General features: G+C 52.8%; 1 pseudogene; it reads left to right on the top strand.

The window, feature by feature from the left end:
- The first annotated feature begins 4,351 nt into the window (after positions 1 to 4,351).
- LOC127915552 (serine/threonine-protein kinase DCLK2-like) overlaps positions 4,352 to 15,374 on the top strand; it is a 63,201-nt pseudogene continuing 52,178 nt past the window's right edge.

Genomic DNA, 15,374 nt, shown 5'->3' with positions numbered 1-15,374 from the left:
TGGAGCTACTGTTCTCTGGTACTTTTCTCGTTGTAGCCAAGCCTATATTTTTTTCCCCGTAAAATGCAAGATTAACTTTAAGCAAAACATTAGAGAGAATATAGCTGGCTTCATGATATCTCATGATAGGCCGAACACACTTGAAATATGTTTTTTTTTTTGCAAAAAAATGTTTGCCTTATCAGTAAGTTAAAGTTGTGCTGCTGCACTTCTGTTATCGATGAAAACGAAGACATTTGTACGTCTAATGTGCGACTTTTGTACGACTAATGCGACTTTTTGTACGTCTAATGTGCGACTTTTGTACGTCTAATGCGACTTTTGTACGACTAATGTGCGACTTTTGCACGTCTAATGTGCGACTTTTGTACGACTAATGTATTTTCCGTGAAGATAATTATAGTGGCACATCGATCACTCTATTGAAGCAACAATAAAATAAAATAAAACCCTTTCAATATATAATGTAAAGGGGACTAAAACACAGAAGTCTGTAATGTTGCGTCCCAACAATCTCTCTTTCCTCCTGAAGTGTCCACTACTCCCTACACATGTCAAATCATTGGATAGGTTTAGTCATGGGCTAGAATGAGTTTTATGTTAACCAATCATTTCATCTTAAATCCATGAAGGGGAGTGAACAAGTGCACACTCTAGGAGACATTAGAAATGATTGGTTAACGGAAACTCCTTCTTGCCCATGACTACACCAATCTAATGATTTTACATGTGTAGTAAGTAGTGAACGAGTGGACACTTCAGGAGGAAGGAGAGATGGTTGGGACGCAACATTACAGACTTCTGTGTTTTAGTCCCCTTTACATTATATATTGAAAGGTTTTTTTTTATTTTAATTGTTGCTTCACAGAAAATACATTAGTGCATCACATTAGACGTACAAGTGGCTTCGTTTTTCATCCGATGAAGTGCAACGCTGTTTGGCTGTATCCTAAATCCAGCGTTCTCTGTGGTTCTGGACCCTTATAGGTTAAGGTTGTAGAGCCCTGTGGTTCTGGACCCTTATAGGTTAAGGTTGTAGAGCCGTGCACGGCCCGTGGTTCTGGACCCTTATAGGTTAAGGTTGTAGAGCCCTGCACGGCCTGTGGTTCTGGACCCTTATAGGTTAAGGTTGTAGAGCCCTGCGCGGCCTGTGGTTCTGAACCCTTATAGGTTAAGGTTGTAGAGCCCTGCACGGCCCGTGGTGCTGAACCCTCTGGTTAGGGTTGTAGAGCCCTGCACGGCCTGTGGTTCTGGACCCTTATAGGTTAAGGTTGTAGAGCCTCACGCTGCCTGTGGTTCTGGACCCTTATAGGTTAAGGTTGTAGAGCCCTGTGGTTCTGGACCCTTATAGGTTAAGGTTGTAGAGCCCTGCACGGCCTGTGGTTCTGAACCCTTATAGGTTAAGGTTGTAGAGGCCCTGCGGGCTGGTTCTGAACCCTTATAGGTTAAGGTTGTAGAGCCGTGCACGGCCCTGCTGGGACCCTTATAGGTTATGGCTGTAGAGCCCTGTGGTTCTGGAACCCTTATAGGTTAAGGCTGTAGAGCCCTGCACGGCCTGTGGTTCTGGACCCCAGGTTAAGGCTGTAGAGCGTGCACGGCCTGTGGTTCTGGACCTTTATAGGGCAGGTTGTAGAGCCCTGTGGTTCTAGGAAAACCCTTATAGGTTAAGGTTGTAGAGCCCTGGCACGGCCTGCGGGTCTTGGAACCCTTATAGGTTAAAGTTGTAGAGCCCTGCACGGCCTGTGGTTCTGTTAAAGAGCCCCTGAACCTTTATAGGTTAAGGTTGTAGAGCCCTGTGGTTCTGGCACGGCACGGGCCGTGGTGCTGGAACCCTTATAGATGGTTGTAGACCCTCTTATAGGTTAAGGTTGTAGAGCCCTGCGCGGCCCGTGGTTCTGGACCCTTATAGGTTAAGGCTGTAGAGCCCTGTGGTTCTGGACCCTTATAGGTTAAGGTTGTAGAGCCTCTGCACGGCCTGTGGTTCTGAAACCCTTATAGGTTAAGGCTGTAGAGCCCTGCACGGCCGGGCCTTAGGTTAAGGTTGTGGCTGCGGCCTGTGGTTCTGGGAACCCTTATAGGTTAAGGTTGTAGAGCCAGGCACGGCCCGTGGTTCTGGAACCCTTATAGGTTATGGTTGTAGAGCCTGCACGGCCTGTGGTTCTGAACCCTTATAGGTTAAGGTTGTAGAGCCCTGCACGGCCTGTGGTTCTGAACCCTTATAGGTTAAGGTTGTAGAGCCCTGTGGTTCTGAACCCTTATAGGTTAAGGTTGTAGAGCCCTGTGGTTCTGGACCCTTATAGGTTAAGGTTGTAGAGCCTCACACCCTGTGTTCTGGACCCGTGGCTCGTGGTTCTGACCCTTATAGGTTATGGTTGTAGAGCCCTGTGGTTCTGAACCCTTATAGGTTAAGGTTGTAGAGCCTGCACGGCCTGTGGTTCTGAACCCTTATAGGTTAGGTTAGAAGGTTGTAGGAGTAGAGCCCTGCACGGCCTGTGGTTCTGAACCCTTATAGGTTAAGGTTCTGTTCTGGAACCCTTATAGGTTAAGGCTAGAGCCCTGTGGTTCTGGACCCTTATAGGTTAAGGTTGTAGAGCCATGCGCGGCCCGTGGTTCTGACCCTTATAGGTTAAGGTTGTAGGAGCCCCCTGCACGGAACCCTATAGGTTAAGGTTGTGTGGTTCTGGACCCTTGTAGGTTATGGGTTGTAGAGCCCTGTGGTTCTGGAACCCTATAGGTTAAGGCTAGAGCCCTGCAGCCCTCTGGACCCCAGGTGGTGTCTGAACCCTTATAGGTTAAGGTTGTAGAGCCCTGTGCGGCTCCTGCACGTAGGCCGTGGTTCTGCTTATAGGTTAAGGTTGTAGAACCCTTATAGGTTATGGTTGTAGAGCTCCTGCGCGGCCCGTGGTTCTGACCCTTATAGGTTAAGGCTGTAGAGCCCTGTGGTTCTGGACCCTTATAGGTTAAGGTTGTAGAGCCTGCGCGGCCCGTGGTTCTGACCCTTATAGGTTAAGGTTGTAGAGCCCTGCACGGCCTGTGGTTCTGGACCCTTATAGGTTAAGGTGTAGAGCCCTGTGGTTCTGCATAGGTTAAGGTTGTAGAGCCCTGTGGTTCTGGAACCCTATAGGTTAAGGTTGTAGAGCCCTGCACGGGCCGTGGAAGGAACCTCATAGGTTATGGTTGTAGACGGCCTGTGGTTCTGGACCCTTATAGGTTAAGGTTGTAGAGCTCCTGCGCGGCCCGTGGTTCTGGACCCTTAGGTTCTGGAACCCTATAGGTTAAGGTTGTAGAGCCCTGCACGGCCTGTGGTTCTGAACCCTTAGGTTAAGGTTGTAGAGCCCTGCACGGCCTGTGGTTCTGGACCCTATAGGTTAAGGGTTGTAGAGCCCTGCGCGGCCTGTGGTTCTGGAACCCCTTATAGGTTAAGGTTGTAGAGCTGTGGTTCTGGAACCCTAGAGCCCTGCACGGCCTGTGGTTCTGAACCCTTATAGGTTAAGGTTGTAGAGCCTGCGTGGCCCGTGGTTCTGGAACTCCTTTATAGGTTAAGGTTGTAGAGCCCTGTGGTTCTGGACCCTTATAGGTTAAGGTTGTAGAGCCGTGCACGGCCCGTGGTTCTGAACCCTTATAGGTTAAGGTTGTAGAGCTCTGCGCGGCCCGTGGTTCTGGACCCTTATAGGTTAAGGTTGTAGAGCCCTGCACGGGCCTGTGGTTCTGAACCCTTATAGGTTAAGGTTGTAGAGCCCTGCGCGGCCTGTGGTTCTGGACCCTTATAGGTTAAGGTTGTAGAGCCCTGCACGGCCCGTGGTGCTGAACCCTTATAGGTTAAGGTTGTAGAGCCCTGTGGTGCTGGAACCTCATAGGTTAAGGTTGTAGAGGCCTGCACGGCCCGTGGTGCTGAACCTCGGTGCTGGGCGGACAGCTGGGGTCTTTGAGTGTGGGGTGGGACCAGGGCCTTCTCCTAATAAATGCACTCTCTGACTGCTGTGCCACACCCAGTCAGTCAGAATACAACAGTCCAGTCATCACATACAGGTGTTAATAATTCATTACGTTAAGTGATTGCAGGAGGCTATTGTTATATAGGTCTGGTTTGAACATGAGGAGAAGAATCCAATCAGAAGTAATTTCCTACCCGTTTTAAAACGGTTACTATTAGCCTAACGTTGTCAAACATTAATGGATGAAAACGACGTGAAGTCTGTTATAATTATGCTTCCGATGAGGAAGTAGACCGTTTTTTTATCTAACTAACGGCGCTAGGGACCGGAAATAACCTGGCTCCTCCTTCTCCCCGGGAGCACGCGCTAGACGTTTGGGTCCTCTGCTCACCTGCTAGAGGGAACTCGCTATCCCCTCATACTAGCACAGCACCGGGGAGAGAATAGGACTGGGTTGTGATAATCACGCAGGACGCTCTTTGTCTCTGTCTCGCTCTCTCCGCAGCTACGCTGTCTCGCGCCTGTCGCAACCCAACCGTTGGGCACCGATCGCGCGTGTGCAGAACGTAGAAATTGTCGCACGCCCGGAATGAAATTAAAACATCGATGGTTGGTTGGTTGGTGACGTTTCTGCTTCCTACATTTTTACTATTCGGGATTCCTGGATTCCTGCTTTTTATTTTTTAGAACCTCGCGAATCCCAGGAATATCGAACCAGACGTGGCAGAGCGAGCCCATAGCAACCGATTCCCACCGTGCAGCCACATCCGCTGTTAATCCACAGTCCAAGACAAATCAATGTCCTAGTATTCATCTATTCTAGTTAAACATATACTGTCTGACGGAGAACAATGTCCTGGGCTACAACGGTTGATTATACATTTAACCTACAATTTCTCCATTTATAGTCTACAAGGAAGTTGCCTGTCATGTGGACGTGGGATGCACTCTAGAGTAGTGTTAGGTTAGAAAATAGCCTACACCGTTTCTTCAGCATCACGCTACAATAGACCGGTCAGATGATGATGATGATGATGATGCTACAGTAAGATGCTGGTGTGACGTTGCTGGATCCCTTTTCTCTCTATACGCACCTCATCATCACCGCCCAGCCCAGCCCAGCGGCAGACAGACAGACAGACGGACAGACAGACCTTCGGAAGAGGGCTGGACCGCTATTGGCTACAGTAAAACCGCCAACCGAACATGCTCACGTAGCAGCAGCAGGAGCAGCATCAGGAACCGGTAATCGCTAGGCTACAGACCATGCCCGGTGTAACCTATTATAGGGGGATGTTGACTGATTGACTAGTTGTGATTATCGTGAATAGATACGACGGTTAGGCTGCTACCAGGATCCCTTTTCATTCTACCACATGCTGATGATGACAATGGAATAAAATATTCGGTAATCGGGGGAAAATAACTGGGAATCTGTGTGAATCCATAGTTAACGGTAACCGCGATGTCTCTCAACAAGACTATCGAGCTGGAACATTTCGATGAACGGGACAAGGCTCGCCGTAGCCGGTCCACTCGCTCCACTGGTGCTTCTACCGGCGGGGGATCCGGTTCGAGAGGCAGCAGCCTGGTGCCAAGCCCCGCGCACAGCGCCAACTGCAGCTACTACCGCACGCGCACGCTGCAGACTCTCACCTCAGAGAAACGTGCCAAGAAGGTCAGGTTCTACCGGAATGGGGACAGGTATTTCAAGGGACTCGTGTATGCGGTCTCTAACGACCGGTTCCGGTCATATGATGCGCTGCTGATGGAGCTGACCCGGTCCCTGGCCGACAACCTGCACCTGCCTCAGGGCGTGCGCGCCATCTATACGGTGGACGGGATCAAGAAGATCACTTCTATGGATGAACTGGCAGAGGGTAAGAGAGAGAGAGTGTGTGTGTGTGTGTGTGTGTGTGCGTGTGTGCGTGCGTGCGTGCGTGCGTCTCTTGTTCCATTAACGGTAGCTCTAGCCGGTAAACGTTATGGAGCCAGCCAGAATGTAGAGTAGCGGTAAGTGCTGCTGTTTCCAGGTCAATGAGTGGGCAGGGTTTAGAGAGAGACTGGCAGTATAGGTCAGATGGACTGACATGCCCTGTCTGTGTCTCAGTGTTGAGGCCACTCTGGCTGCATAGACTATACAACCCTCCTCCTCCTCCTCCTCCTCCTCTTCATCTGAATAGACTACACAACCCTCCTCCTCCTCCTCCTCCTCTTCATCTGAATAGACTACACAACCCTCCTCCTCCTCCTCCTCCTCCTCTTCATCTGAATAGACTATACAACCCTCCTCCTCCTCCTCTTCATCTGAATAGACTATACAACCCTCCTCCTCCTCCTCTTCATCTGAATAGACTACACAACCCTCCTCCTCCTCTCTTCATCTGAATAGACTACACAACCCTCCTCCTCCTCTTCATCTGAATAGACTACACAACCCTCCTCCTCCTCTCTTCATCTGAATAGACTACACAACCCTCTTCATCTGAATAGACTACACAACCCTCCTCCTCCTCCTCCTCCTCTTCATCTGAATAGACTACACAACCCTCCTCCTCCTCCTCCTCTTCATCTGAATAGACTACACAACCCTCCTCCTCCTCTCTTCATCTGAATAGACTACACAACCCCTCCTCCTCCTCTTCATCTGAATAGACTACACAACCCTCTTCATCCTCCTCCTCCTCCTCCTCTTCATCTGAATAGACTACACAACCCTCCCCTCCTCCTCTTCATCCTCCTCTTCATCTGAATAGACTACACAACCCCCTCCTCCTCCTCTTCATCTGAATAGACTACACAACCCTCCTCCTCCTCTTCATCTGAATAGACTACACAACCCTCCTCCTCCTCCTCTTCATCTGAATAGACTACACAACCCTCCTCCCCTCCCTCCTCCTCTTCATCTGAATAGACTACACAACCCTCCTCCTCCTCCTCCTCCTCTTCATCTGAATAGACTACACAACCCTCCTCCTCCCTCTTCATCTGAATAGACTACACAACCCTCCTCCTCTCTTCATCTGAATAGACTACACAACCCTCCTCCTCCTCCTCCCTTCATCTGAATAGACTACACAACCCTCCTCCTCCTCCTCTTCATCTGAATAGACTACACAACCCTCCTCCTCCTCATCTGAATAGACTACACAACCCTCCTCCTCCTCCTCTTCATCTGAATAGACTACACAACCCTCCTCCTCTTCATCTGAATAGACTACACAACCCTCCTCCTCCTCCTCCTCTTCATCTGAATAGACTACACAACCCTCCTCCTCCTCTCATCTCAATAGACTATAGAACCCTCCTCCTCATCTCAATAGACTATAGAACCCACATCCATCCTCCTCCTCCTCTCCTTCATCTCATTAGACTATAGAACCCTCCTCCTCTTCATCTCAATAGACTATAGAACCCTCCTCCTCCATCTCAATAGACTATAGAACCCTCCTCTTCCTCCTCCTCTCCTTCATCTCAATAGACTATACAACCCTCCTCCTCCTCCTCTTCATCTGAATAGACTACACAACCCTCCTCCTCCTCCTCTTCATCTGAATAGACTACACAACCCTCCTCCTCTTCATCTGAATAGACTACACAACCCTCCTCCTCCTCCTCCTCCTCTTCATCTGAATAGACTACACAACCCTCCTCCTCCTCTTCATCTGAATAGACTACACAACCCTCCTCCTCATCTCAATAGACTATAGAACCCACATCCATCCTCCTCCTCCTCTCCTTCATCTCATTAGACTATAGAACCCTCCTCCTCTTCATCTCAATAGACTATAGAACCCTCCTCCTCCATCTCAATAGACTATAGATCCCTCCTCCTCCATCTCAATAGACTATAGAACCCTCCTCTTCCTCCTCCTCTCCTTCATCTCAATAGACTATAGAACCCTCCTCTTCCTCCTCCTCTCCTTCATCTCAATAGACTATAGAACCCTCCTCCTCCTCCTTCATCTCAATAGACTATAGAACCCTCCTCCTCCTTCATCTCAATAGACTATAGAACCCTCCTCCTCCTTCATCTCAATAGACTATAGAACCCTCCTCCTCCTTCATCTCAATAGACTATAGAACCCTCCTCCTCCTTCATCTCAATAGACTATAGAACCCTCCTCCTCCTTCATCTCAATAGACTATAGAACCCTCCTCCTCCTCCTCCTTCATCTCAATAGACTATAGAACCCTCCTCCTCCTCCTCCTTCATCTCAATAGACTATAGAACCCTCCTCCTCCTTCATCTCAATAGACTATAGAACCCTCCTCCTCCTTCATCTCAATAGACTATAGAACCCTCCTCCTCCTTCATCTCAATAGACTATAGAACCCTCCTCCTCCTCCTCCTTCATCTCAATAGACTATAGAACCCTCCTCCTCCTCCTTCATCTCAATAGACTATAGAACCCTCCTCCTCCTCCTCCTTCATCTCAATAGACTATAGAACCCTCCTCCTCCTCCTCCTTCATCTCAATAGACTATAGAACCCTCCTCCTCCTCCTCCTCCTCCTCCATCTCAATAGACTATAGAACCCTCTTCCTCCTCCTCTCCTTCATCTCAATATACTATAGAACCATCCTCCTCCTCCTCCTCTCCTTCATCTCAATAGACTATAGAACCATCCTCCTCCTCCTCTCCTTCATCTCAATAGACTATAGAACCATCCTCCTCCTCCTCTCCTTCATCTCAATAGTCTTATTTCGCTTCTCCCCCAAAAGTTCACCTGGTGATGAAGAGTGTAACTCAACCTGGTCAGTAACTTGCTCAGTAGAAACACCCAAAAGTTAATTTACTGGAATTAAAGGGGTGGGGTCTTTTTTTTTGTCCACAAAGCAATTATTCTAAAATGACCCAAAATAAGAAGAGAACATTATGCCTGATTAAACTAAGCGCAGGTCCCCGTGGGAACAGTGACAGGTGAGAGGATTATGCAAAAATGGCCCAACGTGCTTGACTAGCACTGTCATTACCTTATGCAAATAGGACTGTAACACACACACACACAAACCACACACACACACACTCCACACTGGCAGAATTGCATTCACTATCTATCCTCCAGGTATTTGAATAGCTACCAATGTCACCAAGTACCAAGGTCAAACAGTGTTATCAAAGAATACAGGAGAGGAGAGCGGGGAGAGCAGAGGTGAGGTGAGGGAGAGGAGAGGGGGTCGAGGGAGGTAGAGGAGAGGAGGGGTAGAGGAGGAGAGTGGGGTAGGGGAGGAGAGGGGTAGAAGGAGGGGAGAGGGGGAGAGGAGGAGGGGGTAGAGGAGGGAGGAAAGGAGGGGGTAGAGGGAGAGAATAAGAAAGAGGGGAGATGGGGAGAGGGGAGGAGGTGGGTAGAGGAGGGGGAGAGGAGGGGGAGAGGGAGGAGAGGAGAAGGAGGAGATGGGGAGAAGGGAGGAGATGGGAAGAAGGAGGAGATGGGGAGAAGGGAGGAGATGGGGAGAAGGGGGAGATGGGGAGAGATGAGGGAGAGATGGGGAGAGATGGGGGAGGAGGAGGGGAGGAGGTGGGTAGAGGAGGATGGGGAGAGGGGAGGAGATGGGAGAGAGGGGAGGGGAAGGGAGGAGATGGGGAAGGGGAGGAGATGGGGAAGGGAGATGGGGAGAGGGGAGGAGATGGGGAGGGAGGAGATGAGGAGGAGGAGATGGGGAGAGGGGAGGAGATGGGGAGAGAGATGGGGAGGAGATGAGGGATGAGGGGGAGATGGGGGAGGAGATGGGGAGAGGAGGAGATGAGGAGAAGGGAGGAGATAGGGGGGGGAGATGAGATGGGGAGAGGGGAGGGAGATGGGGAGAAGGGAGGAGATGGGGAGAGGGGAGGAGATGGGGAGGAGATGGGGAGAAGGGAGGAGATGAGAGATGGGGAGAAGGGAGGAGATGGGGAGAGGGGAGGAGGTGGGTAGAGGAGGAGGAGGAGAGGGGGGAGATGGGGAGAGGGGAGGAGATGGGGAGAAGGGAGGAGATGGGGAGAGGAGGAGGAGATGGGGAGAGGGGAGGAGATGGGGAGGGGAGGAGATGGGAGAGAGGAGGAGATGGGGAGAAGGGAGGAGATGGGGAGAGGGGAGATGGGGAGGAGATGAGGGGAGGAGATGAGGGGGGAGGAGATGGGGGGAGGAGATGGGGAGAGGGGAGAAGATGAGGAGAAGGGAGGAGATGGGGAGGAGATGAGGAGATGGGGAGAAGGGAGGAGATGGGGAGAGGGGAGGAGATGGGGAGGAGATGGGGAGAGGGGAGGAGATGAGGAGATGGGGAGAGGGGAGGACATGAGGAGAAGGGAGGAGATGAGAAGGGAGGAGATGAGAAGGGAGGAGATGAGAAGGGAGGAGATGAGGAGAAGGGAGGAGATGAGGAGAAGGGAGGAGATGGGGAGGAGATGAGGAGATGAGGAGATGAGGAGAAGGGAGGAGATGGGGAGAAGGAGGAGATGGGGAGGAGATGAGGAGATGGGGAGGAGATGAGGAGAGGGGAGAGATGGGGAGAAGGGAGGAGATGAGGAGATGGGAGGAGAGGGGAGGAGATGAGAGGAGGGGAGGAGATGGGGAGAGGGGAGGAGATGGGGAGGAGGGGAGGAGATGAGGAGATGGGGAGGAGATGGGGAGAAGGGAGGAGGCGGGGAGAAGGGAGGAGGCGAGGAGATGGGGAGAGAGGGGGATGAGATGAGGAGATGGGGAGAGGGGAGGAGATGAGGAGATGGGGAGGAGATGGGGAGAAGGGAGGAGGCGAGGAGATGGGGAGGAGAGGGGAGGAGATGAGGAGAGGGGAGGAGATGGGGAGATGGGGAGGAGATGGGGAGAAGGGAGGAGGCGAGGTGTGCAGAAATTCCTTTTAAGGTAGCAACAGCGAGCACTCCAAGGAGATGCAGTCCTAAAACAGAGGTTGGTATGACACCAAGGCTGCATCAGAAATAGCACCCTATCCAGTCTGTAGTGTACTATGGGCCCCCAGTCTGTAGTCTGTAGTGTACTATGGGCCCCCAGTCTGTAGTGCACTATGGGCCCCCAGTCTGTAGTGTACTATGGGCCCCCAGTCTGTAGTGCACTATGGGCCCCCAGTCTGTAGTGTACTATGGGCCCCCAGTCTGTAGTGCACTATGGGCCCCCAGTCTGTAGTGTACTATGGGCCCCCAGTCTGTAGTCTGTAGTGTACTATGGGCCCCCAGTCTGTAGTGTACTATGGGCCCCCAGTCTGTAGTGCACTATGGGCCCCCAGTCTGTAGTCTGTAGGTGTACTATGGGCCCCCAGTCTGTAGTGTACTATGGGCCCCCAGTCTGTAGTGCACTATGGGCCCCCAGTCTGTAGTCTGTAGTACACTATGGGCCCCCAGTCAGTCTGTAGTGCACTATGGGCCCCCAGTCTGTAGTATGTAGTGTACTATGGGCCCCCAGTCTGTAGTGTACTATGGGCCCCCAGTCTGTAGTGTACTATGGGCCCCCAGTCTGTAGTGCACTATGGGCCCCCATGTAGTGCACTACTGTTGACCAGAGACTATTGGCCCCCAGTCTGTAGTGCACTATGGGCCCCAGTCTGTAGTGCACTATGGGCCCCCAGTCTGTAGTGCACTATGGGTCCCCAGTCTGTAGTGCACTATGGGCCCCCAGTATGTAGTGTACTATGGGCCCCCAGTCTGTAGTGTACTATGGGCCCCAGTCTGTAGTGCACTATGGGCCCCCAGTCTGTAGTGTACTATGGGCCCCCAGTCTGTAGTGCACTATGGGCCCCCAGTCTGTAGTGTACTATGGGCCCCAGTCTGTAGTGCACTATGGGCCCCCAGTCTGTAGTGTACTATGGACCCCCAGTCTGTAGTGCACTATGGGCCCCAGTATGTAGTGCACTATGGGCCCCCAGTCTGTAGTGTACTATGGGCCCCCAGTCTGTAGTGTACTATGGGCCCCCAGTCTGTAGTGCACTATGGGCCCCCAGTCTGTAGTGTACTATGGGCCCCCAGTCTGTAGTGTACTATGGGCCCCCAGTCTGTAGTGCACTATGGGCCCCCAGTCTGTAGTGTACTATGGGCCCCCAGTCTGTAGTGTACTATGGGCCCCCAGTCTGTAGTGTACTATGGGCCCCCAGTCTGTAGTGCACTATGGGCCCCCAGTCTGTAGTGTACTATGGGCCCCCAGTATGTAGTGCACTATGGGCCCCCAGTCTGTAGTGCACTATGCGCCCCCAGTCTGTAGTGTACTATGGGCCCCCAGTCTGTAGTGTACTATGGGCCCCCAGTCTGTAGTGCACTATGGGCCCCCAGTCTGTAGTGTACTATGGGCCCCCAGTCTGTAGTGCATTATGGGCCCCCAGTCTGTAGTGTACTATGGGCCCCCAGTCTGTAGTCTGTAGTGTACTATGGGCCCCCAGTCTGTAGTGCACTATGGGCCCCCAGTCTGTAGTGTACTATGGGCCCCCAGTCTGTAGTCTGTAGTGCACTATGGGCCCCCAGTCTCCAGTGCACTATGGGCCCCCAGTCTGTAGTGCACTATGGGCCCCCAGTCTGTAGTGCACTGGGCCCCCAGTATGTAGTGTACTATGGGCCCCCAGTCTGTAGTGTACTATGGGCCCCCAGTCTGTAGTGTACTATGGACCCCCAGTCTGTAGTGTGCACTATGGACCCCCAGTCTGTAGTGCACTATGGGCCCCCAGTCTGTAGTGCACTATGGGCCCCCAGTCTGAGTGCACTATGGGCCCCCAGTCTGTAGTGCACTATGGGCCCCCAGTATGTAGTGCACTATGGGCCCCCAGTATGTAGTGCACTATGGGCCCCCAGTATGTAGTGCACTATGGGCCCCCAGTCTGTAATGCACTATGGGCCCCCAGTATGTAGTGCACTATGGGCCCCCAGTCTGTAATGCACTATGGGCCCCCAGTATGTAATGCACTATGGGCCCCCAGTCTGTAGTGTACTATGGGCCCCAGTCTGTAGTGTACTATGGGCCCCCAGTCTGTAGTGCACTATGGGCCCCCAGTATGTAGTGTACTATGGGCCCCCAGTCTGTAGTGCACTATGGGCCCCCAGTCTGTAGTGTACTATGGGCCCCCAGTCTGTAGTCTGTAGTGCACTATGGGCCCCCAGTCTGTAGTGCACTATGGGCCCCCAGTCTGTAGTGCACTATGGGCCCCCAGTCTGTAGTGCACTATGGGCCCCCAGTCTGTAGTGCACTATGGGCCCCCAGTCTGTAGTCTGTAGTGTACTATGGGCCCCCAGTCTGTAGTGCACTATGGGCCCACAGTCTGTAGTGCACTATGGGGCCCCCAGTCTGTAGTGCACTATGGGCCCCCAGTCTGTAGTGCACTATGGGCCCCCAGTCTGTAGTGTACTATGGGCCCCCAGTCTGTAGTGTACTATGGGCCCCCAGTCTGTAGTGTACTATGGGCCCCCAGTCTGTAGTGTACTATGGGCCCCCAGTCTGTAGTGTACTATGGGCCCCCAGTCTGTAGTGCACTATGGGCCCCCAGTCTGTAGTGCACTATGGGCCCCCAGTCTGTAGTGCACTACTGTTGACCAGAGACTTATGGGCCCCCAGTCTGTAGTGCACTATGGGCCCCCAGTCTGTAGTGCACTATGGGGCCCCCAGTCTGTAGTGCACTATGGGCCCCCAGTATGTAGTGCACTACTGTTGACCAGAGACTATTGGCCCCCAGTCTGTAGTGCACTATGGGCCCCTAGTCTGTAGTGCACTATGGGCCCCCAGTATGTAGTGCACTATGGGCCCCCAGTCTGTAGTGCACTATGGGGCCCCCAGTCTGTAGTGTACTATGGGCCCCCAGTCTGTAGTGTACTATGGGCCCCCAGTCTGTAGTGTACTATGGGCCCCCAGTCTGTAGTGCACTATGGGCCCCCAGTCTGTAGTGCACTATGGGCCCCCAGTCTGTAGTGTACTATGGGCCCCCAGTCTGTAGTGCACTATGGGCCCCAGTCTGTAGTGCACTATGGGCCCCCAGTCTGTAGTGCACTATGGGCCCCCAGTCTGTAGTGTACTATGGGCCCCCAGTCTGTAGTGCACTATGGGCCCCCAGTCTGTAGTGTACTATTGGCCCCCAGTCTGTAGTGTACTATGGGCCCCCAGTCTGTAGTGCACTATGGGCCCCCAGTCTGTAGTGCACTATGGGCCCCCAGTATGTAGTGTACTATGGGCCCCCAGTCTGTAGTGCACTATGGGCCCCCAGTCTGTAGTGCACTATGGGCCCCCAGTCTGTAGTGCACTATGGGCCCCCAGTCTGTAGTGCACTATGGGCCCCCAGTCTGTAGTGCACTATGGGCCCCCAGTCTGTAGTGCACTATGGGCCCCCAGTCTGTAGTGCACTATGGGCCCCCAGTCTGTAGTGTACTATGGGCCCCCAGTCTGTAGTGCACTATGGGCCCCCAGTCTGTAGTGCACTATGGGCCCCCAGTCTGTAGTGCACTATGGGCCCCCAGTCTGTAGTGCACTATGGGCCCCCAGTCTCTAGTGCACTATGGGCCCCCAGTCTGTAGTGCACTATGGGCCCCCAGTCTGTAGTGCACTATGGGCCCCCAGTCTGTAGTGTACTATGGGCCCCCAGTCTGTAGTGTACTATGGGCCCCCAGTCTGTAGTGCACTATGGGCCCCCAGTCTGTAGTGTACTATGGGCCCCCAGTCTGTAGTGCACTATGGGCCCCCAGTCTGTAGTGCACTATGGGCCCCCAGTCTGTAGTGCACTATGGGCCCCCAGTCTGTAGTGCACTATGGGCCCCCAGTCTGTAGTGCACTATGGGCCCCCAGTCTGTAGTGTACTATGGGCCCCCAGTCTGTAGTGCACTATGGGCCCCCAGTCTGTAGTGCACTATGGGCCCCCAGTCTGTAGTGCACTATGGGCCCCCAGTCTGTAGTGGACTATGGGCCCCCAGTCTGTAGTGTACTATGGGCCCCCAGTCTGTAGTGTACTATGGGCCCCCAGTCTGTAGTGTACTATGGGCCCCAGTCTGTAGTGTACTATGGGCCCCCAGTCTGTAGTGCACTATGGGCCCCCAGTCTGTAGTGCACTTTGGGCCCCCAGTCTGTAGTGCACTATGGGCCCCCAGTCTGTAGTGTACTATGGGCCCCCAGTCTGTAGTGCACTATGGGCCCCCAGTCTGTAGTGCACTATGGGCCCCCAGTCTGTAGTGCACTATGGGCCCCCAGTCTGTAGTGCACTATGGGCCCCCAGTATGTAGTGCACTATGGGCCCCCAGTATGTAGTGCACTATGGGCCCCCAGTATGTAGTGCACTATGGGCCCCCAGTCTGTAGTGCACTATGGGCCCCCAGTCTGTAGTGCACTATGGGCCCCCAGTCTGTAGTGCACTATGGGCCCCCAGTCTGTAGTGTACTATGGGCCCCCAGTCTGTAGTGTACTATGGGCCCCCAGTCTGTAGTGCACTATGGGCCCCCAGTCTGTAGTGCACTATGGGCCCCCAGTCTGTAGTGTACTATGG

This window comes from Oncorhynchus keta, chromosome 35, assembly GCF_023373465.1.
Source record: "Oncorhynchus keta strain PuntledgeMale-10-30-2019 chromosome 35, Oket_V2, whole genome shotgun sequence".
Taxonomy (NCBI): domain Eukaryota; kingdom Metazoa; phylum Chordata; class Actinopteri; order Salmoniformes; family Salmonidae; genus Oncorhynchus; species Oncorhynchus keta.
This window is presented reverse-complemented; position numbering and strand designations above follow the sequence as displayed.